The sequence below is a fragment of the Mustela nivalis genome, assembly GCF_964662115.1.
Source record: "Mustela nivalis genome assembly, chromosome: X".
NCBI lineage: Eukaryota > Metazoa > Chordata > Mammalia > Carnivora > Mustelidae > Mustela > Mustela nivalis.
Window position 1 is genome coordinate 3,790,261 of NC_139040.1, and position 24,264 is coordinate 3,814,524.

General features: G+C 47.6%; 1 protein-coding gene across 5 annotated transcripts in view; it reads right to left on the reverse strand.

Annotated features, from left to right (window-relative positions):
- Nucleotides 1–24,264, reverse strand: part of MAMLD1 (mastermind like domain containing 1) — a 112,300-nt gene that overhangs the window by 58,893 nt on the left and 29,143 nt on the right. Inside the window, exon 1 of one of the 5 annotated variants that reach the window (XM_082716692.1) lies at nucleotides 16,726–16,799. The exons of the other annotated variants lie outside the window; for them this stretch is intronic. The gene's annotated coding sequence lies outside the window, so the exon portion shown is untranslated. Of the gene's footprint in view, nucleotides 1–16,725; nucleotides 16,800–24,264 lie in introns of those variants that run through there. 5 annotated transcript variants of the gene reach the window in all.

Consider the following 24,264-nt stretch of genomic DNA (forward strand, 5'->3'; position numbering starts at 1 on the left):
GATGGGTGTATGGTTAAACCAGCAATATAAAGACATGACTGCTGATCTAGACAGTGACCTGGATCAATATGCAGAGAATTACACTGTGTGAAAAAAGCCAAGCCCCCAAATTTACATATTGCATAATTTCCTTTATATAACAATCTTAAAATGACAAAACCGTAGAAGTGGACTGATTAGTGGTTGCCAACGGTTAAGGAAGGAGTGAGTGTGGGAGGGAAGTGGATGTATCCACAAATGGGCAACATGAGGGATTCATGTGGTGATGGGAATGTTCTGTACCTTGGCTGTACCAATGTCAGCATCCTGCTTATGATATCGTATCATAGTTTTGCAAGATGTTATCATTAGGGGAAGTTGGCTGAAGGATACATGGGACCTATTTGGATTATTTCTTACAACTGAATGTTCATTTATAATGATCTTGAAGCAAAAAACTTCTGTTAAAATATGATCATATCATTTGATGCATGAAAAGCACTTCACAAAAATCAACATCCATTCGTGATAAAAACTTTCAGAAAACCAAGAGTAGAGGGGAAATTCCTCAACTCAATAAAGGACATCTGTAATAAACCTATAGCTAACAACACACTTAATGATTAAAGAATAAATGCCTTCCCTATAAGACTGTTAACAAGGCAAGAATTTCTGCTCTCATCACTGCTTTTATCAAATCAATATGCTGGACCCCTTAAACTTAATGTTGTATGTCAAATGTATCTCAATTTAAAAAACCCAAAACAAAAACATAGTACTGGGAAGTTCTAGCTGGTCCATTAAGCTAAGAAAATGAAATGAAAGACATACGTGTTAGAAAAGGAGAAGTAAAACTATTTCTATTTGCAGTTGGCACAATTGTCTATGTGAAAAACCTTAAGAACTTTACAAAGAAACTCACAGAACCAAGAAGAGAGTTGAGGAAGGTCTTGGGATACAAGATCAATGAATAAAAGGATTGTGTGGTATTGGCAGAGGGACAGACACACAGATAAATTAAATAGAACAGAGAACCAAAAAAAGACCCACACAAATACACCTGATTTTTGGCAAAAGTGCAAAAGCAATCTGGTGTGCCCAATAGCATTTTTAACACAGGCTTCTGGAGGAAGTGAACATCTATAGACAAAAAAATGAACATCAATCTCAATCTTATCCCTTACACAAAAATTAACTCAAAATGGACCATGGAGTTAAATGTAACAGTCAAACTATATGTGTTTCAGGGAAAAAGTAGGAAAAAATCTGTAGGAGGTAAAGCTAAGCCAAACATTCTTTCTCAGATTTGATACCAAAAGCATGACCCATGAAAAGAAAGATAGACAAATCAGACCTTATTGAAAATACAATCTTTTGCTCTATGAAAAGACTCTGAATAGGATGAAAAAAACAAGTTACAGACTGGGAGTAAGTATGTGTTACCTCATATCTGATAAAGGACTAGTATCTAGAATATATAAAGAATCTCCACACTCAATGGTAGGAAGACAAACTACTACTATCCAAATAGAAAACGGGCAAAAGATGTGAAAAGACATTATACTGTCAAGTTCGTACAGGTGGCAAATAAGCACATACAAAGATGTTCAATATCAATAACCATTAGAGAATAGCAAATTAAAATCTCAATGCAATTCTCCTACATACCTATCAGAATAGCTAAAATAAAAAATGGCCACAATGACAAAAACAGGTGATGATGTCGAGAAGCTGCTGGTGGGAATGCAAAATGGTACAGACACTCTGTAAGATTGTTCAGTAGTTTCTTCTAAGAGTAAGCATACAAGTATCAGAGGACAGAGCAATTGAATTCCAGGGTCATTTATCCCGAAAAAAATGAAAATGTATGTCCACACTAAAGACCCATAATGAGACTCATTAGGAAAAAACCCATGGCAATATTGATTTCCTGGTTTTGATATAAAATTGGGATATAAGGTGTAACCACAGGAGACCTCTGTACCATGTTTGCAATTTCCCTTGAATCTGTCATTACTTCAAAATAAGCCACGAACTGCTATTCAAAACAGATGTCAAAGTCCACATCCAGGGGGACACCAATTCTTCTTCTGGCTTCTGGGACATGTCCTAAGGAATGTTCGTTTTTAAAGCAACATACAGAAGTTTGTACAGACCTTTTTATTCTTCAAAAAACAATTACCACCCAAATCTTTCTTGAGTGTTTTAGGGATTGAGCCCAAGGCCTTGGCTGTGACCTCACTCAAATACTAAGGTCTGCATAAAACGTACAATGCACCCAAAGAAAACTGGAAAAAAGAGACCCCATTTTCCACAGAGGCCATCACTAACTCCCTGGCCCGGCATCTGGAGCCCGTGTGGGGGACGGAGCCGGGATCTTATTTCAGGGCTGGCAACACAAAACCTATCCACATCAAACAAGCTACCCATTCAGCTCTAAAGAAAAAAGGCAAAAAAAAAAAAAAAATGCCGCTATTGCTTTTAAAGACTCCACTCCACTGATTTCTTGTCCTGCCCCTTTGTGGCTCCCAGCAGCCAACGTAAAGGGGACAAGTAGGGGTAATGGCCAGAGCTTCCAGAACAAAGACTTGATTCTCTGGTCTTCGGTAGCAGCCTACTGGCCCAGCACCACATCAGAGCCCTTGGGTACTGGCTGGACCAGGGCTGGAGAGCACAGCCAATCCGCGGAGTGGGGGAGATGCTGGTAGGAGGTCCCCGCCTGGAAATGGCCTTTGTTTGGTCCAAGTCAGAAGGGGTGTCCCACCCCCAGCATATCAGCCTTTGGCCTTGGTCTCGGTTCTTCTTTCCCTCTAGATGAACCCGGGCCTGAGAAACAGCGCTTGGGCAGACCTTTCTGTCCACAGCAGGGGCTCTGCCACCTTTCCACCCATGAGGCCCACCTGGGCCCCTAGTCCCCTGGCAATTCCCATGAGCACCTATTAGGGAAGCCTATGCCCCTTGCATAAAAGGCAACCAACTCCCAGCATTTGTTCTTACCCAAGCATGGTCCAGGGCTATAGATGTACCCTGGAGCCATCTGCCACACACACTTTGGATTTCATTCCCACAAATCCACATATATTCAACGTTCCACTTCATACATATCTATGTTTGGCTTCCATACAGAAAGAAAACGTGCCCCATCCTCACCCCTATCCCCACGGACACAGGCTACAAAGTCAGAAAGCACATGTTTTGTGACTTTGTAGCCTGTGCCCATGGGGATCATGGTGAGGCAAGGGGTTATTGTCTTCCACCTCAACTTCAGAACAGAAGCCTGTGGCTCTGGCTCTAAGCACATACCTGGAAGCCCCTGGCCACCCACCCCAGTGCTCCAAAGGCACACTAGTACCTCTGCGGTTTTCACTGGCTCACCCCTCCCCGTGTTAGCCATGCCTCTAGTGCCTGACTTCTTGCTTCCCGGGTCTGTGGAGTCTGCCAGATCCCTTATGTCCACCTCCAAGTGCCAGCTGGGGCCAGTTTTACCTTGCTGCCACCTGGCTGCAGGCATGCCTAAGGAAGGAAACAAGGAGCCAAGTTATAGGCACTTGGCAAGGAAGGAAGAGGAGCATGAGGATATTGCTGGAGCATCCCTGAAGGCCTGAAATCTTCTTTAAAAGCACAAAGGAGGGGCATTGGGTGGCTCAGTTGGTGAAGCATCTGCCTGCAGCTCAGGTCATGGTCCCAGGATCCTGAGATCAGGTCCCAAGTTGGACTCCCTGCCCATCAGAGAGCCTTCTTCTTCTTCCCCAACTCCTTGTACTCTCTCTCTCTCTCTCTCTTTCTCTCAAATAAATAAATACAATCTTAAAAAAAAAAGCACAAGGAGTTTTGCCCCCAGCCCCTAGCAGCTCAGTCAGGAAGAGCCTTGGGCTTCAGACTGGAAGGTCCAAACAGCATGCTGCACTGCAAAGGCAAGTTGAGTGTCTACTTCTCGGGTGCACTGACAGAGCTGAGTGTGTCCGTCAACCTGACTGCTTCTTCCCCTGTATCCCCTGGATGGGGCGAGGATGAGGAGATAGACTCAGCCACTCCCAGGAGACCCCTGAGGTCAGTGTCCTATCATGAGGCTCCAGGTTGTTGGGCAGATTTTTGGTTGGGATAGAGGACGTTCAGGAGGAGGAGGTCTTCTTTCTCTGGGGAGGGTCTTCATTTTTTCAAAGGTGAAATTTAGCTCCCAAAGCAAAGAAAAACCCAAAAGACTTCCAGGTTTCAAATGGGTTTGTGGATGAACACATCTGAAATGCTGATGGATAAATAATTCAAATCTGTTTCCAAACACGCACACGGTGCTATAGGTTGAATTGTGTCTCCTTCCCATATTTCACAATGTGGATTTATTTGCAAATAGGGTCATTGCAGGTGTCAGGAGTTAAGACGAGATCACCCTGGAGTAGGATGGGCCCCTAATTCGCTAGGACTGATGTCCTTATTGAAAGGGGGCATTTGGACCCAGAGGCATGGGCAAAGGGAAAATGTCATGTGCAGATGGCAGTGATGCTGCCACAAGCCAAGGGACCACCACGCTCTAGAAGAGAGAGCAGGAATAGGCCCTTCCGTGGCCCCTTCTGAGGGAGTGCAGCCCTCCTGACACTTTGATCCCAGACTTCTACTTCCTAGAGCTGTGAGATAACAGATGTGTGTGTTTTAAGGCACCCTGTCTATGGGATTTTTGTTATGGCATCCCCAACAAACTCACACACTGGGGACAAAAATGTAGGGGAAGGCACAAGTGCCGGCAAGGACTGGCCTGTGTCCACAGCACAGCACACTCCCTAGTACTCTGAGCTCCTGGGCTGGCTTACTGTTCTGAGATGAAAGATTATCTTTCATTAGGATGACTAAGAGCTGGAGTGTTCACAGTCCAGGGCAGTTTTTGGTTCTAGGCACTTAAAGAACACCCAGATCTGAACTCTTATTTCTCTGCCCACCCCACTAACCTGAAGCCAGGGGTCATCCTACTTCTTCCAGGTGGCTCTGAACCAAACCACCGGACACAACGCTTTGCTCATGGGAAACAGTTTATAAAATTTTGTAGACAAAACTGGGGGCTGGGGGCAGGGGCATGTGGGACTGGAAAAGAAACAAGGGCATGAAGGGAAGGAGGATTCCCTTGGCTTGATGTTTGGCTGCGCACAGACCCAGAAGCTAAGGCCATGCCTATCTTCCAGATTTCTAGGCCAGATGGTGGGAAGTGTGGGGCTGGTGATAGGCAGAGATAGCACATGATGAACAGACCCCGAAGCTCACTGCCATCCACCATGGCCACTGTGGCTGCTGATCATAGCAGGTCACCCTGTTCTAAAAGGTACTGGCTAACTGTTCATAATTACTATCTGCTACTCACAATCTTGGTGTTAAGCTGGGCGTGAGTCAAGTAGGATGCCCTGGTTCCAGTAGGATTCAGGTTCCAGTAGGTTTCAGTAGGATTCAGACCCAGGCTGGAGACAGGCAGGTCAAGGGTTAAAGAGGTCAATCTTCTAGCTAATAGTACAGGCAGGACTTTGGAGCCCAATGACAGGCCCTGAAGTTGGAAGGCCGGCTTCTCAGTCATGAGTTATGGGGCTCTGGAGAGGCACCCACCATGAGCCAGGCATCTGGCTTGGCAATTTACACAGCATTTCTATTGGCTCTCTCCAACCTTCCTACACAGTACACATGAAGAGCTCCCTTTGTGTCCCCATCACGCATGGCGGAAAGTACTTTTCTAACATTTGGCTCCCCTGTGGTCTGTAAGCCCTCCGAGGGAAGGAAAGATGGCTTACATGTGCTTCTCTATAGAATTAAGAGCACAGTAGGAGGTCAGGAACTATCTTCTGGATGCATCCGCAAAGTGGATTCGAGCTTGGGTGGAAGATTTGACTAGAAACCCCTAAAGCAGTCCTTCAGCCTAGAGCCTTCATGATGTGGTATGTTGGAGCCCATGTGTCCTTAGGAACTCATAACACATCCTTCATTCTGTCCATTTAAAAGGACTTCTTTGACAGTGAGAAGAGCTGCAAGGCATGTAATTATCGCCTCATGCTAATATGTATATTGGTATTCTAAAACACTGTTTTTACTTTTTAAAAGTTGACTTTGAAAAAGCCCAAAGTGATTTGGAAAAATTGGAATCCTCAAATATTGCTGGTGGGAATGTGAAATGGTGCAGCCACTCCGGAAAACAGTTTGGCAGCTGCTGAACAAGTTAAACATAGAGTAGCGACATGATTCGGCAATTCCGCTCCCGGGTGTACATCCAACAGAACTGAAAACACATCTATACAAAAACTTGCACGTGGATCTTCCTAGTAGCACTAGTCACGAGGTTTAAACAACCCAGATGCCCATCAACTGGTGAATGGGGAAGCCAAATGTGGTCTTTCCATAAGACCGAATGTTATTCAACCATGAAAAGGGATGAAATGTGACACACACTACCGCATGGAGGAACTTTGGAATCATGTTATTAAGTGAAAGATGCTAGGCACAAGAGACCCTCACATATTAAATGATTCCGTTTTTGTGAAATGTCCAGAACAGACGAATCTATAGAGATAAAAGGAGATTTGTGGTTGCCTAGGGCTGTGGGGAGAGAGGAGAATGTGGAGGAATGGACATGGGTTTCTATTGAGGGGGACAAAAATGTTCTAGAATTAATTGTGAGAATGGTTACACGTGCCTGTGAATACACTGAAACTCATTCACTTGTACACATTCAGAATGAACTGTAGAGTATGTGAATGATATACTAATTGAGCTTTTTTATAAAGTCCAAATTGTTATCATTCCCTCATCTAACTCAGGGTTTTAGAAAGATGTTCCTTTTAGAGAAAGTATGACTCATCTTGTATTTGGAAGAAAGAAAATTTATATCCTCTTCTCTTTCTTTAAGGTTTTTATTTTAATTCCAGTTAGTTACCAGAGTGTAATATTAGTTTCAGGTGTATGATATAGTGAGTCAACACTTTCATACGTCACTCTGTGCTCATCACAACACGTGGGTTCCTTCGTCCCCATCCCCTGTTTCCCCCACCACCCCCATCTCCATTCTGGTAACCATCACTGTGCTCTCCAGAGTTAAGAATCTGTTTCTTCCTTTGCGTCTCTCTCTGTTTTCCCTTTGCTCCTTTTTTTTGCTTCTTAAATTCTGCATATGAGTGAAATCATACAGTACTTGTCTTTCTCTGACTGACTTATTTCACTTTACATAATACGCTCTAGCTCCATCTACATCTTCACAAATGACAAAATTTTGTCCTTTTTTCATGGCTGAGTAATAGTCCATCATGGATATATACCACCTCTTCTTTGTCCATTCATCTCTCCTCTACTCTTAGTACAACTAACTCCTTGTGAAATGCGATGTCAAAGGGCCTTTTCTCCTGTTGCTGGCGACCTTTCTCCAGTGATCTAGATCATTACTAAAAAGCTTAACCAGGTTGATGTGGACATGATATCTCAAGCTCCGGTTGATTTTAATTTTTTAAAAGATTTTATTCATTTATTTGAGAGAGAGAGAGTACAAGCAGCAGGATAGGCCAGCGGAGGGAGAGGGAAAAGCAGGCTCTCTGCCCAGCAGATGGCCCAAATGTAGGGCTCGTTCCCAGGACCCCAGGACCATAACCTGAACCAAAGGTAGATGCCCAACCTACTGAGCCACCCAGGTGCTCCAATTATACTTCTGACACAGCCGCTGCTGCTACCCAGGAACTCCCCACTTAGCCTCTTTTGGGCTTTGGGATATCATGCCGCTAATGTTAAAAATGCCCCTCCCCATCTAGGTGCCGTGTACCAAAACTGCTTGGGGCCAGGTCTTCCTGGCAAGTACAAATGTCTTGTGGTCCCACAGAGTAGGCCTGGATGGCAAAGTCCTGCTTCAAGGACCCAAGAGTTGTAGAGAGACCTAAAAGTCAGCTGAGAGCACTGTTTCTCCAGTTGGCCCTGCCCTGATGTGGATTTGACTCTGAGACTGAGCAGTGCATGATGGTCACCCATTACGGCAAGCAGAGAACAGAGGCTTCTGGAACATGCGGACACCAACAAATTAGGGCAGACCAAGACAGTCTTATAGCAGAGGTGACAACGCTGATCTTGTCACATGATTGACTGCAGCAGGACTAGCCTGTAGGTGATCTGAGGCCAAGTTTTGTCAAGAGCTCATTTCTGTACTGGACTTGTTCAGCATTATCTTTTCCTGTCACAGCCATCACACACTTTGAGAAGTGAAAGAACCCCGGGATTTCGCACGGCTGCGCAAACGAAGGCCAGGCCCACGACGTGCTGCCCCTTCCATGGACTGGATGCCTAGAAGCCCAGTTTCTCTGGGCTTCTCCACAGCAGACTACGCAATTTGGGGTTGTGTTGGAGGGTGTTGGGAAACTGCTCTGGTGTCCTCTGCAGGGCCAGACATGAACATACACACAAGCAGACACGGGTGTGCACAGTTGTACATGCGCATGGAAACACATACACAATCACAAGTATGTAGTCACCTATGTACGTGTGTGCGTGCACACACACACACACACAGATGCTGTTGCATTTGCATCCCGAAACACACAGAGACACAGATGCACACAGTCCCACGTGCATACAGAAACAGAGGTACACACACAGACACAGACACAGACACATACAGACTGTCTCACAGAGAGACACACAGATTTCCCCCCATCTCTGCCCCTGGCAAACACCATGGCGCTAGGGGCCCTGGAGAAAGTGCTCCCTCTCTAAGCTGGTTCCAGCAGTGGCCGGCAGAGGGAAGCGAGCTGGAGCTGCGCTCCTCCTTTGCAGCCCTGCCTACCGCTTGCCTTAAGGCACACACTCCAGCAAGGTTCATTTCCTCTCGAAATTACTGCCAAAACAGTGTTGTCCGGGAACTTAACATACAAGAGTCACCGACGATGCTGGGCTAGGGAGGAGGAAAGCATCGAGCATGGTTTGCTTTTGTAGCAACTTCAGAAGGCAATAGCTTCAGGTGCAGAAAGAGCTTGTAAACATGTGCCACGTGTGCCCAGGTGCCTGCCATAACCACAGACAAAGCTGGTGAGTAAAGGTGTGCAGTGTGCTGTTAGCTGGTGGCCGAGGAGAAATCGTGGGTGGAACATGGGAGCCAGGGGACCTGGGCTCCACTTCCATCTTACCCAAATCCCTTGACCTCCACGAACCTCAGGCTCCAGGACCCCCTTTGCTCTTAGGATGACTGGCTCTGGACTCCCAGTGGGACTGGGTGGAGCTTGGGTCCTCTCTTTCCGCAGGAAACCACCTCCCCCACTCCCGGATTGCTAAACAAGGAGATCTGGGGATCAGAGGCCCTAGATCTCTAAGTAGGACAATGCTCAAGAATTCTTCATCCCCCTCAGAGGCCAAAGCATTCTAAAAAGAAAGTGGGAGGAGCCAAGGCCACAGCTAATTGGGGAATGTGAGCACTTGTTCTCGGGTGTGGCGAGGAGGTGCCCCCGTAGGTCTGCACTGCACCCTCGGTCCAGCCTTCTATCTCCTGTTACACTGCGGTGGGTCCAACTGAGAAGTTAGCTGTGGCCTTGTCTCCTCCCACTTTCTAACCCTAAGAAGGCAAACAGAAGGAAGGAACAGGGCTTAGCCAGTGGCCCGTAGGAGCAGTGAGTTAAAAGAAGGAAAGGAGCAGCCATGTCTTTGAAAATAAAGACCATTATTAGGCCAGAAAAGATCTATGGAGAGCCCATGTTTAAGTTGTCTCCCTTAACACATTCCACTCTTTAGACGGATTTAGAATAATAGGAAAAAACCCTAGTGTGACACTCACAGACTTCATGTGAAATCTCGTTTGATGGGAGGAAAATGTGCTTTCAGGACTTACTATGATGAAATAAATTCTATCTATTCTTGGAAACGCTTCTTTGCAAATATTTCTGATATTATTTCACAAATGAAAGAAAACAGTCAAGCCTGCTACCACCGTATTTGGAGGAAACAATCTAATTTTCAAGATATTTATCACAACTTGGCAACAATGGCTCTGGCTTCCAAAGAAAGTGGGGAAATTGCTGTACATTTCGGAAACAGTTCACGAACTTTCCTCCCAGGACACAGTCACCAAGACACAGACGAGCGGGCACAATAAGCAGGCGAGAGAAGGCAATGTGTGCAGAAGCTTCTACACGGGCCGAGAGGGAAGACGGACACGAATACTTTCGCAGGCTGCTCTGCTCAATCGCCAAGAGTGAATTTCCACAGTTCAGACTCTATGAGCCGATTTCCAGTGCCAGTCCTATGCCGCATTTGCTGCCTTAGAAAACACGAGACCACGCTGCTCTGATCTACCCCAAGTGAAAGAGAGACTGCCAAGTCCCAAGCCAATCTTGAATGCAAGCAACTGACCCATCCCATAAACCCAGATGCTAAGATGGACTGCACAAACATCTTTTCTTGATCAAACCTGTCTTGCTGAGACAGAAAAAAACAAACCCATGCCATCAGCTGGAGCTTAACCCTGTGGAGGCCACCTGTGCCATGTGCTAGTTCATCAGGAGGAGGAAGTTTCAGGAAAACGACTGGAGGGTGTCGGGCTTAGGAGGCTCACAACTTGAGCTTTTCCTGAGTCCGACCTGACCCGCTGCATTTATTCCTTCTGGACCATTCTCTTTATGATCCGAATCAGGGCCACCTCCAAAACTTCACGAGTCCCTGCTCTAATTCCTTCAAGGGTGGATATAGTTAACTCCATCTTTGGACCAAATGCAAATGTACGTTTCTGGGGTTTAAGGGTTCAAAGAGCTAGAGCTCTTCAGTGGAGTGTCCCGCATTACCATCTGTCCACTGTGCACCAAGTTGGTTAGGAATTCAGAAGCATTCCAAACAAACACTTCTGTGCCAAGACTTTGCAGTCCATCCGTCCGGTCAGCCGTCCACTCATTCATCTAAGCAAGCTGTCTGTGTCATCCCGATTCATCCTTCCTCTTTCACTTACACAAAAAAAGGATAAGAGACTTGTGCAGAAGGTACAAGAAAAGAGACACACTTTTCATTCTCTATTGCAGCAAAGTTAAGGTATTGTAAAGTTCTGTTAGCTATACAAACTTCGTGCGTCCAAAAGGTATTGTTTTAATAATATGTACCTTTTAAAATGGTTAAGAAACCTCTGGTGGTTTCTGAAATTAAGTTCTTATTTATTTAAGAAATTTCTTTTTTTTTTTCTCTTTGAAAAAGATTTATTTGATTTATTTCAGAGAGAGAAAGAGGGAGTGGGGGAGGGGCAGAGGGAGACAATCCTGAAGCAGACTCCCCACTGAGGCAGAGCACAACGTGGGGCTCAATCCCACGACCCGTGAAATCACCACCTGAGCCAAAATCAAGAATCAGAAGCTCAACCCACTAAGCCATCCAAGCACCTCTAAGAAATTGCTTTTTATGAAAGAGTACCTCTGTTGAGTTTCTCTTGGGTATCAGAAGTTAGAGGGAGTAGCCTGCATATCTACAGAGGCTGATAGGGTCTCTGCTTTCCATTAAAATGTTTCCAACTCTCAGGGCATTTGTCAATATACTCAGAAGAATCAGAATGAAATGAATGCAAAGCTGGGTATTCAGGGTCCTGCATGGGTGTTTATGGAAAACTCTCGGGATACCTGGGTGGCTCAGTGGGTTAAGCATCTGCCTTCGGCTCAGGTCATGATCCCAGGGTCCTGGGATCGAGCCCCACATCAGTCTCCCTGCTCAGTGGGGAGCCTGCTTCTCCCTCTCCTGCTCCCCTGGCTTGTATTCCCTCTCTTGCTGTCTCTTTCTGTGTCAAATAGATAAATAAAGTCTTGAAAAAAAAGAAAAAGAAAAAACTCTGAAGTTGGAGTAAGAGTGCCGGGTTCAAGTCCGGCTCAGGAGGCTGCCGGCTACATGTGTGAACTGAATTCCAGGTTCCAGGGACAGCCATAACGGCAGTTCCACCATCACACCCAGTGGGACATCATGGCCACCGCAGCCTAAGATCATGGTGACATTGCTGGCAGGCTCAGCTCACTGCTAATTACACCGATGTTACGGTCAATTAAAAGTTTACAAGTCCCTATTTTTTCGCAAGCCACCGTTCCCTCATCCTACACTTGGGCAGATGGGTTCACAACCTAGATGTAGGAGCTACCACTTGTCCCTGTTAAATTTCCCATGACAATTTCAAGCTTGTTCAGATCTCTTCAGATCCCAAGTTCATGCCACAGAGAATCATCATCCTCTGGCATTATGTCACAGTCAAATACCAGATCTGGGTTTCTGTGTTCTCATCCAGCTCATCGAGGAACGAGTGAAACCAGCCAGGAGGGAGGCTTGGGACTTGCCTCTAGACTTCCTTCCCCAAGGGAGTACATTAATCCATTACCCATGGCCTTGGGATTCAGTCCTTTAATTGGTTACACAATCACATAACTGGGCTGTAAACAAGGATTTCACAACAGACACCGCCAAATGCTTTGCTGAGGTTTAACAACACTTGCTTCCTTTTCTCTGACCTACCTGCCGAGTGAGCAATTCCACCAGAAAAGGGGCCTATCCCCACCCACAGGTTGCTCCTAATGAACCCCCGGAGGCTCCGAGGGATCCCCACTCCTTTTGCTTTTGTTTTAGACTCACTTTTCACGGGCTTCCTCTTCTCAGCACGCATTCACTCACTTTTTCAAAGGGCACGTTCTACAGTTTTTCCCGGAAGCCACTCCACCCTAACCATCGCTACGTGACAGATCCAGCACGGGGAACTTCTCCGGCAGTCCGGAAGTGCGTGCCCATCTGGAGCTTTATGGTTCCTCTTTGCAGATGTGAGTGATTCCCTAATGCTCCGTGACAAGGGGTCACGGTCTGGTTAGCGAGTGCTCTCCCCTCAGTACCAAAGAGCACCACCAGCCCTTTGGATCTCTGCATCTCTGCACGCAGAGTCCCTTCCCGAGCCGGGAAGCCAGGCTGTGGTGTTTGTCCGCCACCTTCAGGGGGCGCACGCCTCCCCTGGCTCTCTCTCTGCCCCGGACTCTGAGGCATCTCCAGGAGATCTGGAGTCTTACTCTTGCTGTGATGGGCTCTAAACACTTGTTTCTTCCTGGTCAAAGAGGCTTTCTTCTGGTCTGCCCTGTCTCAGGGCTTTCTTCCCGGGCCTGACTCCATCAGAAAGCGCTGTTCCTGGGTAAGGTGGGAGGCAAAAGATGCACCTCCCTAACAGACTCCTAAACGGTCTGGGGTAAGCTTGGGAATCTCCCTGGGCCCCCTCCCTCCCCCTCCTTCCGGTGATGGCTGAATGTCCCAGACAGAATGCAGGCGACGCGCGGGGAGCGGGCTGAGTCTCCCCGAAGGGAACAGCCTGAGAATGGAGCCCGAGGGGGTGTGAGGGCAGCGGGGGGCGCCTCCAGCTGTGCGGATGGGGGACAGCCTGCAGAAGCCCAGGGGTGCAGTGTGAGGAGAACAGAAGTCAGCCTGGTGTCACCTGTTGTCCCTCCAGCCCCGCTTAAGAGTGGGCCTGTGGAGACAACTGAACTCTTTCCCTCTCGCACTCATGATTGATTTGATGTGTTCCGACACCGGGGGCCCCGTCTCAGGGCCCCGCCTTACCGTCTGCAGCGAGAAGTACAAAAGCGAATCCCAGTGGTGTTGGTTTGCCGGCACATGGACTTGTCTCTTCCTCCTGAGTGATTACGTTTCCTTCGATGAGAATCTGTACATCCACACTAACAGCGTTTCATTTAAGCTCTAGAACATTTTGTGGGGGCACTTTTACATCCTTAACTTTTAATGCTGTCGTAGATCACACGGGTTTAATCGCTATATTTCGATTCCCTAAATTTGACAAAAAATAATGATTTGTAAAGCACACCGGCCAGTAAAACCAAGTGGTCTCAGTGGCTCCCACAGCTGGCTTGCTGGGACCCAGGACAAAGGGAAATGGGCCAGAGAAAGCCACCCTGGCTGCAAAGGGTCCCATTGGGCGGGTTTGTAGGTCAAACTCAGGACTGGGCAGTGTGGCCTGTGGGGACAGCATCCCAGGCAAACTGACAGACTGCCTCTAGGCAGCCGCTGCTCTAACTTGCACAGGTCTCCTCCAGCTGGTCCAGTGAGACAACGGTATCTGGTTCTCTACAAAACCTACTGGGGCTAGACTGGGGGCAGGGAGAGGTGGTCAGCGCTGCTAAACTTTTCGGGGGGTGCCAGAACCTGGTGCTATCAGAGCTGGCTCCTCCGAGCCTTATAACCATTTTGTGAGGCAAACAGGGCTGGGGTTCCTGTTCCAGAGAGGGGTTCTTTGGCTGAGGAAGGGGAATGGGGTACTGGCTGGGCACTGTGATACCCAGCTGGCTACCTCAGAGCTCCTTTAGGAGTGAAGGCACTCACCCTTAGTGGCGAGGACCTAGGGTGGGCCCCAGAATGGCTGTTCTGCTGGGCCTTCCTTGAACTGGGTGGGATCTGGACTTGACATTCTGTGCAGTCCCAAGAGGCCGTATAGTAGCCGAGTAGTTAAAAACACAGACTCTGGCGCCAGATGATATGGGTTTGAACCTCAGCTTTGCCACTGATTAATTATGTGACCTTGGGGAAGTGACTCAAACTCTCTGTTTATGTTTCCTTAACTGTAAAAGAGAGACGGTGGTAATTGCCTCTGCCCATAGGGCTGTGACGAAGATCAAAGCCATGACACCTGTAATGTGCTCAGAACAGGTGCTGTCACGTAGTAAGCCCCACAGAATGTTAGCTCGTGGCGTTGTCTGCCTCTGGGCCCCAATCCAGGGCCTGGCAGAGGGGAACCAGGCCAATGTGGCAATCACTGCTGGGTGGAATGAAATGTTGTCATGGTCACAGAGCAACGCTGGCTGTTTTTCTGTCCAGTCTCTCTGCCACGAGAACGTGAGCCCCATGCTGAACACTCAGTCCTGGAAGAGGGCCGGGCATGCAGGAAAGGAGCAGGTGTGGGAATCCCCCCTGGAAAGGGTCCCAACGTTTGAAAATTCCTAGCTTGGGTGCAAACACAGTTGGGTGACAGACAGCAGAGGAGACCTAAGCAGGCTTCAGACAGTCTACAGAGCCAAGAGCTGGCCCCGGAGTTAGGATGCTGGGATTTGTGAGGCTTCGCTGCTCCCTTGCCATGGGGTCTGGGCAGTCCCTGCCCCTTTTATGGGTCTCAGTGTCCTCTCTGGGTGAGAAACAATGTGAGGTGGGACCGTGATCCGTGCCCTCCAGGAAGTCCCGTTCCCATCTGGGCCCAGAACACACGGGGCACTCGCAAAACAAGAGGGGGAAGGGACCCACCCAGTTCCTATGGGCTCACTACCCTCATGTTCAAGGTCAGGCTCAATTTCTGACAATGATACCCACAGCCCATTTCTATGTCAATTATAGGAGCCAATTTCTCTGCCTTACTTTATATTATGTTCATCTCCCCTCCCCACCCCATTCCTAAGTGAAACTTACATTTAAAAAAAACACATTTTGGAAAGCAGGTACATTTTGATAGGAACAATTTGCAATCGCCACAGGTATAAGCCCACGTGAATGGAGACCGTGCTGAAAGAGCCACATATTCTGTGGCAAGGCTACTCGGCTGCCCACTCTCTCTTCTCTGAAGTGCACTAACCACGGCACACCAGAGAAATGGATGAACCCAGACTACTCGAGTGGCTTGTTTTATTTTAGGTTGTCCACTGACGACTTTTGCTTCCAGAAGCCAGAGCCCATCTTGGCAGTGATGGGCCCCATTCCTAACTCCTTGTCATCTTTGGGTAATGACCGTATTAATATCCAGTCTGGACGATGAGGCCAGCTCGTCTATCTACTACTAAGCAGCCAGCCAGACATATTATCCAATCGAGTGAGGTTTTCACAAGAGGAGAGCCAGAGACATGGGCTACCATTGTGTGGACCCCAGTGATGCTGATCACAGAGATAGGAAAGAGTGGCATGTCTCAAAGTACCCAACCAATTGATTGTACCCACACTTCATGAGATCATAGGCCTATGATCCAAGGGCAACCACATGCGAGTGGGAGGAGACTGGGACCAAGAGCTCAGCGGGCTGCCCCGTCTCTGCAGAATTCCCCAAGGCACAGAGAGTTGAGCTGCACGCTTTCTCCTGTGGAGCACCCCACAGCATACCCACACGAGCGGCTGTGGCCATCCTTCTCTGTAGTCCCAAGTCCTCTCTCGTGCCACCTCCTGCACATTTCCTTTCTCCATCACGTGCTCGTATCCATACCAGGTGGAGAGCAGCAAATACAACCAGCTTAGAGACCATGGCTAGCTAGCCGAGAAGCGCTGGAAAACAGCTCATGCAACCAAATGCCAATGTTTGAGCAAACCACCACCCCAGGACGGCCTCCCCCGCGTTGGCCCTGCAAGTCTAGCTACTCAGCGCTTCCATTCGCCGACATAAACATCCACTTACGGGTTCTGAAAACACCATCTAAGCCAACATTTGGACTCAAATAATGCTAACAGGGCTGCATAATCAGTAAACTCCCTTTTCCGTTGTGTGCCTTTGCAATACTCTCCAAGAAGACGGCACTGGAATCTTAGATAAAAACTGACATGGAAGTAAGCTACCAGTACATAAAAATGTTGGATTTTAAATAAAAAAAATGCTGTACTCTGCAGATAAAAAGAACAGAGGTCCCCCCCCCACCTTATCTCAAAACAGATCCCTTTGCAGAATTGCTGAAATGGAAGTAATTATCAAGAACTGAGAACATTAATCAAGAAAAACCTGTTCTTTCCTTGATCTCAAACTCTGTAGATAGAAGAATCAATAGACTGAGAATGAAATTAACTTACATCACGAGGAACAGTTAGTTTTCTTTTCCGAAACCCGTCTGACGTCTCACACCTTCCCCAGATACAGCAGAGGTTGTCCCACCATCCCAGTGGGCAGAGGAGCCCCTCACCCCCTACCTTCTAGGACTGTGCTGGTGAATAATTAACATGCAGCTCTTCAGGGGGAAAAGCTCTCACTGGGGCTGATATCTGGCCACCAACAAAATTCCTGCAAATGTGACATTTGGCTTTCAGGAGCAGGTATGCGCCGGCTCTAGCACACCGGTGCCCCTCCCCTGTCTGTGTGTCCTCTGCCTTCCACTCTGGGATCGTAGAGATGGCAAATAGATAAATCACCAAAGGGGAATGCAGATGACTATTGATGGTCACACACGGACAGGCTTTTGGCTTCTGAACTCTTTCCCTGTGGGTAGTTATCACGGCTAGTCTTTATTAAGGGCTAACACAGGGCTGGGATGTTTTACAAGCACCGCCTCATTTAATCCTTATGTCAACACTAGGTGGAGGATACTCTTGTTATTCCCATTTCACAGAGGAGAAAACTAAATTCAGAGAGGTTTAGCAGGTCACCCAACGTCACACAGCACACAAGCGGGGAGCGGGGACCGGAACCTAAGTTCCCCGGTTGTGCTCTGTCAGTGAGAAGAAAGTACAGTACTGTATCAGAAAAAGTTGTAAAGTCAACAGTGAACTTAGCTGAAGAATCAGAAAAAACCACCACCACCACCACCACCACCATCAATTAACTAGGTTTCTGTGTTTCCTTAGCAGGCGGCTTCCAACCTAGGGTTCATAGACGGAATTTAGAGAGTCCATAAAGTTGAATGCAGGAAAAAATTACTTTTCTATTTTCACTGACCTCTAACTGAAAGTTAGCATTCCTTTTAATTATGAATTCTGACAACACACTCTTGTAATATTTACAGAACCCATGACTTTGTCACCAGGAGAAATCACAGACATTTTTATTTCACATTACGGTCATAGAAGGAGTCTCCAACGATCACTGCCTTGAAATTACAGCAGTTATGAGACCTACTTGTAGATCTTATTTAATGTGTTAGGAAGCACTTAGTAACAAAACAAATATGTGATATATTTATATATGTTCGCTACTTTGATAACTATTTCAGTTTAACTGGTATCCTTTGTGATCCCATTTCAAAACGGCTTTTTTTTTTTTTTTTTTTTTTTTGTTAAGGTACATAAGGTTCACCAAAAAAGCCAAGGACATCCACAGCTCGCAAAGGGTTAAGAATCCCAGCCTTTGAGGGTACTTTTACTGGTGCCCAGGACGGATCCTGTTCCCTTCCAGAACCTTGAGGACCAGCTTGGTCGCAGAATGATCACACTGCGCATCACAACTGCTCTACGAATCCTAGAATCTATAACGTCCCCCACCCCATCTCCAGGTATAATGAGACTTTTGATTGTTAGTTAGAGAGGTTCTCCTGAGAGCTCTGTGTCTCGTTTCCAAAAAGAGACATGCCTGTTTGTTTAGGATGGCTGGGCCCACTCGGACAGAGGCCGTGCCCATGGCTTGCAATCGTGGACGGGCGCTGCAGCATTTTTCCCTGGTGAGACAGCTTGGGATCATGAGTCAGTCGTTCCTGGGAAATGGCTGAGAAGCAGCTTTCAGAGACGAGAACGAAGTGGACTGAGGGAGGGGTGGGGGAGAGGCTGAGTCAGACCCCAGCCACTCTTCTAGGCTCTCCTAGAAGCCCTGCTCCGTGGATAGGGGGCACTGGCCTGTCCTCCTGGGGCCGAATCACTGCAGGGCAGCTTGGCTTCTCTGCCTGCATCTCCTTTGGTGGGGCCCCAAACCCTGCTGATGCCCGCCACAGAGAAATTCTAAAACGAGTGTGTTACTATCTTGCTGGAAAAATATTAACGGGGTGGATCTTCCGGGGAGTATGACACCTACCTCCTCCCGGCTTGGCCATCAAGGGCTCCCAAAGGCACCCAGAGGACCCCAGGCGCACTTGTATTCCAACAGGCTGAGGAAGCCAGGCTGCGGTGTGGGGTCTGGAGGAGTTTTGTTTGGGCAGCGCTGGAGTTTGCTCACTGCTACCCAGGCTCTGTGAGGGGACAGAGTCTCGGGACAACGTGCTTTCCTTCCTGCCCTGCGTGCTCGGATCTCATCTTCCCTGGCCACATGACAGGGAGCGAGGACTTGACCCCCAGCCCCCTCCCCACTTTGCCTTTCTCCAGCCAGCCTTTCATGAGCGAACAGGAGAATGAAAGGCTAAGCACAAGCAGCAGTGAGCAACAGGTGGAAAACAGGCCAGGTCACACCGGCCCTCTCTGTCTGACTTATTCCACGCCAAAAGCCAGATGTGTACTGCCCAATGGCCAGGGGCTCCCAGACCCAGGCCCTAACGTGGCCGCACAGGTGGGTTCCAGGGCCTGGGAGCGGGGACCCTGGAAAACTGCCCGGAGAAAGGCTCTGAACACCCACTTGGTTGCCCCTCCGCCCCTCCCTTGGCCCTCGGCAGAGCTCCTGCTGATGTTCCCCTGTCCCTAACGTGCCTCTGTCCCCTACATCCACTTTGCTCTTCACCACTTGCCCCTCCTTCCAATCTTGTGTCACAATATAGCCCCCAGAACTAGACCAAAGGTGATTTCTGGACACAGCCCAATGTCAGGTTTGCTGCAGAACCGGTCGAAAAACTATGAGCCTCTGCCAAGCCCACAGAAAGGCATGGATTTGAAAAACCACACCAGTGTGGAATGTAAAACTACTCAGAAAAAACAGTTCGGGAGTTTCTATAAAAGTTAAACATATACCTTACAACCCAAGCATTCCACTGCTGGATATTTACCCAGGAGAATGAAAGCTTGTGTCCACACAAACACTCCTACCCGGACGTTGACAGCAGTTGTATTTATAGCAACCCCAAACTAGAAGCGACCCAAATGCCCACCAACAGGTGGACGGATAAGCCACTGTGACATCGTCTGTACCAGTGAGTACTAGTCGACCATCAGAGGGAATGCAAAGTGGAGACGCACAGCGTGACTGGATCTCAGTCATTCCGCTAATGAAAGGAGCCAGAACGGAAAGAAGTCCCTATTCTGTGATTCCCTTTATGCAAAACTCTAGAAGGTGCAAGCTGCTCGACATGGATGGCAAGCAGATGAGCGCTTGTCTAGAGATGACGAGGAGGGTCAAGAGGGAGGGACTCCCTAGGGGCATAAGGCAACTTTAGGGGTGTGAGCGTATCATTATCCGGACACGCACGTGTGAAAACTGATGGAATACGTGCCGTTTGTTGTACGTCACACCTCAGCCGACGCGGTGGAATGATGGGGTCGCTGCTCAGTTGCCAGCTTCCCTGCGTTTTGGAGTACTTTTTCTCACTGTTCTGATGCCTGGGCTTTCCTAGCTCTCAGGATGAGAGTCTCCAGTGCATTTTCACTCGAATTTTCTAGAGGGTTCCAAGAGGTCCCAGCCTAGGGAGAAGCTGTCAGGGAAACAAATCAGTCCATCAGTCCATCAGTCCAGAACCACAACCATTCATGGAGACCCTTGAACAGCAATGGAGTGCGTGCCATGGGCCTGGGCTCCCTGTGCCTGCCTTCTGCCCTCTCCAACACAGGGTACGACTCACTTACCCAGAAGGCAGACTGAGCAGGGAGCGCCCCACCACTCCGAGGCCCTGGGGTGTTTTTAAGAGGGTGAGCTACTTTGCTCTTTATTCCTTGTGGACAGATGGGAACTCTGCGGCTGCTCAGCTGAGGGTGGCGGGGCGGGGGCCCCACAGAGAGGCTTACTGACCTCCCAACTTTCAGAAACCAAATAATAAAATCTGGTGTCAAGCCTGCAATATCTTTGTTTACTGAAGTAAGAAAATCACACAACATGAAGCTAGCCATTTTAAAGCACACAATTCAGGGCAGTTAGTCCCGTCACAATGCTGTGCAACCCCGGGCTCTCTGCAGTTGCCGAACAATTTCTTCCCCCGAAAGGAAACTTTGTACCCATTCGTAGTCGCCATGTCCCGCTCCCCGCGCCAGCAGCCCCTGATAGCAATCTGCTTTGTGTCGCTGTGGATTTTGCTATTTGGGACATTTCTTAACAACGGGATCCTACAGTGTGTTATAATTTGTGTCTGGCTTCTTTTCTTTGGCATGTTTGAGAGGTTTGTCCGTGTCATAGCATAGATCAGGACTTCATTCCTTTTCATGGCTGAAGAATATTCCAGCACGTGGACTACAGTGACTTTTAGTATCTTTGCTTCTTCTCTACTTTCCAAGTCAAAATCCTCTGGCAGGGACACATATTGGTTGCCGTCTCCTCAGCTGTCACTAGTGAAGGATGAGATGAGGTTGTCTGAGGTAGGGCAGAAAGAACTCCTCTGGGAGTCTGAGTTTGAACCTCCGGGAGCCTTCTGCCTGTGACCAGGAGTAAGCATTTAACCTACAGGACAGAATGGATTTGTAGGCCACCATCTTGCATCTCTGACAGGAGCCTGTGACAACTTCTGAGCAACAGCCAGGATTTTTTTTTTCAGATGAGCCTCACTTTAAAGACCAATGAGACACAAGCTCAGTCTGAAATAAAAGACAATCTCTTCTGAAGCCACCACAGCCCTTGCCAAAGTTTTAGGCCATGAATGTCCCCATAGAACCTCCTCAATAGTCCCCAAGACCCCGCTCACTTATCTTTCACACTACTTGTATTGGTTTTCTGTGGTGGTTGTAACAAATTACCACACACCGGTGTCTTAAAACAACAGAAATCTATTTTCTCCTAGTTCTGGAAACCAGAAGTCTGGAATCCAGGTGTGGGTAGGGTCAGTTCCTTCTGGAAGCTCTGAGGGAGAATCTGTTTCATGGCTCTGCCCTAGCTCCTGGCATTGCCCGCAGTCCTTGGCGTTCCTTGGTCTGTAGCCGCATCACTCCGTGTCTGTTTCTATCTTGGCAGGGCCTTCTCCTGTGTGTCTCTGTGTCCCCCTTTCCCTCTTCCTGTAAAGACCTCAGTCAGATTGAACGAGGCCCACTCTAATGACCACCTCTGAACTTGAGTACCTCTGCCTGGACCCCATTTCCCAGTAGAGTCACATTCATACATGGTGGGGGTTAGGGCTTCACCGTATCTTTTTTGGGGACACAATCCCACCCACAATACCATTAAAGTCTCTGAGATGAACACCTTCTACACTTGTTAATAACATTTTTTAATCACAAATTCTAGCCCACATCTCTGTGTGGGTGAAACATCAGTCAAGCCTGTCTTTGGAGTAATAGCCATCTGTTGACTCTGCCTCTCAGCCTTCTGTCAGGCCTGTCTCCTTCCACTGCCCTGGCTTAGCCTCCTAATTTTTCCCTTGGACTCCTGCCACAGCCTCCTCTCAGGGGACCTCCGCTGCCTCTAGTCTCTTCTTTCCAGTTTGTCTTCTATACTATAGTCAGACTGATCTTTCCAAAACACTAATTTGACCATCTTCCCTGTTCAAAAATATGGGTGGTACCATAGTCCCTCTGGGGAAAGTTCCAGAGTATGGCCTTTGGAGTTGTCCACACGTGTCAGCCCCTCTCTATCTTGCCTTCAGCCTCATAGAGCCCCCGATGTTCCCAAACTGACCCCCTCAGGGCCTAAGCAAAAGCCTAGGTGCTTGGGTGCTGGCTTCTGTCCTGTATCACCTCTTCCTTACCACGTGACGTCGGCACCATATGTCCTCCTCCCTTCCCTGAACCCAAATATCACTTTGTTTGGACCCTCCTGGTCGCCATTCATCCACCCCCTGAGCATTTACTGTAGGCTGGGCGTTAAGCTTGGATCTCAGTGAGCTGACCGTGACACATGTCAGAAGGTACAAAACACCAAAACAGAAAGGCTTTGAGGGTGATAAAGTTGACCAGTTAAGTTCCTACAAGGCAGAAACCACACCACACCAGCTTCTCCTACTCAGTGCTTAGCCCAGTACCTGGCCCAGAGAAGCTGCTTAAGAAACATCTATGGAATTAATTCTGACTAAGGAGACTAGAGAAAGGTTTCCAGGAGCAGTGACATCTGAGGGTGACCCTAATGAACGAATGGGACTCTGATAGGGAAACAAAACAGAGTGGAAGATATATTGAGATAGACCAAAGACAGTTCCTGCCCTAACGGAACTGTCTAGAAACTATTATGCTTCAAGGCTTCAGGCAACCAATACCTTCTGAAAACAGAAATGTCCCTTGGAGGTTCAAGGAGGAGGTATCATTCTATAGTTTGCTCTGTATTTATGGTCACTGATGTTATATTTGTTTGTTGGCCGGTCTCCTCCACTGGTCTGGAAGGTCCCTGATGGCAACATATGTGTGTGTCACTACACCCCGACTATGTCAAAGGAGTAGGGAATGGCTGCTGAACTTCCTTTCCTGAATTCACACCGAAAATGCCCTGCGGTAATTATCACTGACAGCCTTCATCCTAAAGATGCCGAGGCAGCCAGTTTTCTACTGCACTGATAGAGTGGAAGGAAGGTATATCCACAACCAATGTTGTTATGAGACTTTGCAAAGCTAGTGCGGTCTCACTCCTTATTCCTCCCTCTCTTCCTCCTTTTCTTCCTTCTTTTCTCCTCCCTTCCACCTACCCGCACCCCCAACTCCTGCCTGTCAGAGTAGCTGGAGATGATGTGGGAGTGGAAGGCTGGGGTCAGCTCAGAAAATGCCCTGATACGTATTTTTTCATTATTATTCATTATATTACATTATATATATATATATATATATATATATACATATATACATGCATGTATATTATATATTCATATATATTTCTTGAATATGAAATATATATATATATATATATATATATATAGTGAGAGAGAGAGAGAGACAGACAGAGAGTCAGAAATGGGCAAGAATAAAATGGATTGCCACATAAGGGAGGAACTTTCCTGCCCCTGGAAATGTATGTTCAGGCATATGACAGGAAACAACATAACGAAGAAAACAATTAGAGAATTTAGGCATCAGAAGTGTGGTTATGCTAGATGACTTTATGATTCCATCTAACATGGATATTTCATGATCCTGGCTTCTAAACTGCTTGAGAATCAGGACTGAATGACTAATCAGCTGGTGAGGGGCTGTAAAAGGAGGAGTTAGAAATAATCACACAGTTTCTGGTGAGGGTTGTTGCTATTACTGGAGTGAGCAAGAAAGAGGAGCGAGTGACCATTGCACACACTGACCTGAAGGTATGGGAGGACCAGCCAGGGAGCAGGCTCACTGGGTCTGAAGCTCAGATGACAGGCTGGAGATGGAGATTTGAGGGTCACTAGTTTACTTCATGTACCCAAAAAACCAAGGAGGGGACACACACACAATAGGAAAGAGACCCGCATTTACAGAAACAACAAAGAAAATAACATTCTTACAAAGAAACACAGCAACCATGTGCAAAACCTCTATGAAGAAAATGCTACAACACTCCCAAAAGGCATGAAAGTAGACCTGAAAAAATGGAAAGATACTCTTTGCTGTTAAATAGGATGACTCAACTCACCAAGACATCATCAGTTCTCTCTAACTTAGTGTATAAAT